The sequence below is a fragment of the Cicer arietinum genome, chromosome 1 (genome assembly GCF_000331145.2).
Source record: "Cicer arietinum cultivar CDC Frontier isolate Library 1 chromosome 1, Cicar.CDCFrontier_v2.0, whole genome shotgun sequence".
NCBI lineage: Eukaryota > Viridiplantae > Streptophyta > Magnoliopsida > Fabales > Fabaceae > Cicer > Cicer arietinum.
Window position 1 is genome coordinate 22544851 of NC_021160.2, and position 1465 is coordinate 22546315.

The following is a 1465-nucleotide window of genomic DNA, read 5'->3' on the forward strand; positions in this document are numbered from 1 at the left end:
TTCATTTCTTATTCCTATATCGACCAAGTCCAATCTTGCATTGACGCCATCTTTAGACTTTCCTGGAACATTGAGTAACGTACCAATAACACTTTCAAATACATTTTTTTCAATATGCATCACATCGAGGAAATGTCTTACATACAATGACTTCCAATATGGCAATTCAAAGAAAATTGACTTTTTCTTCCACCCAGTTTTCACCAGCTCTCCCGCAAAAGGTTTGCCAAATTTATTGGTCAAACCTTGTACTTTTTCAAGTATTTGATATCCAGTCGGTGCTAAAGGAGCTTTACCTTCCTCTGATTTTCCATTGAATGCATTTCTCCATCCACGATATTGATGACTATAAGGTAAAAATCTACGATGTCCAAGAAATACATTCTTCTTACAATGTTTCAACCGCATCCAATTTATACTCTCTTCACATATAGGACATGCACACTAACCTTTAATGCTATATCCTGATAAATTACCATATGGTAGAAAATCATTAATTGTGCCGAACAACATAGCCCTCAAGTTGAAACATTCCTTCTTATACCCATCATAAACTTCCACACATGTCTCCCACATAATTTTTAAAACATCAACTAAATGAGTCAAGTATACGTCGATATCATTCCCCGGTTGTTTGGGTCCAGAAATTAACAGAGATAACATCATAAACTTACGCTTCATACATAACCATGGAGGTAGGTTATAAATCAACAAAATCATAGGCCACGTGTTGTGTGAGATGCTTTGAAGACCATGTGGATTCATTCCATCAGTAGAAAGTGAAAGTCGTAGATTTCTTGACTCTATCCCGAATTCAGGATACTCGTGATCAATTTTTGCCCATTGTGGAGAATCTGCAGGGTGTCGAAACTTTCCATCTCTAATTCTTTCATCTGCATGCCATGTCAAGTGTTTCGAATCTTCTTCATTGCGATACATGCGCCTAAATCTTGGTATTATAGGAAACTACCACACGACTTTTGTTGGAGTAGATTCTTTCTTCTTATATCGAGAGACATTGTATTTCAGACACGCCTTTAGTAATTCATATTCGTTTCGAAATAAAATGCAATCGTTAGGACACGCATGAATCCTTTCGTAACTCATGTCAATAGAGCACAAAATCCGTTTAGCCTCGTAGTTTCGACTGGGAAGTTCATTATTATTTGGAAACATATCTTTTAAGAGTGTTAATAATTCTGCGAAGCTTTTATCAGACCATTTATTACTCGCTTTTAAGTTGTACAATTTTAATATCACCGACAGTCTTGTGAATTTAGTACAACCATTATATAATGGTTTCTCTGCATCACTCAACAAACTCTCAAACATTTTAGGACAATCTAGATTTTCTTCTTCAACTGCTTATGCAATCTCTTCAACTCGGTCCGGCTCATATGTATCTGTGTCGAAATCAGTTGAAGCATATGTCGAACCATTCTCAAAATTAATGTTTCCTTTTTTT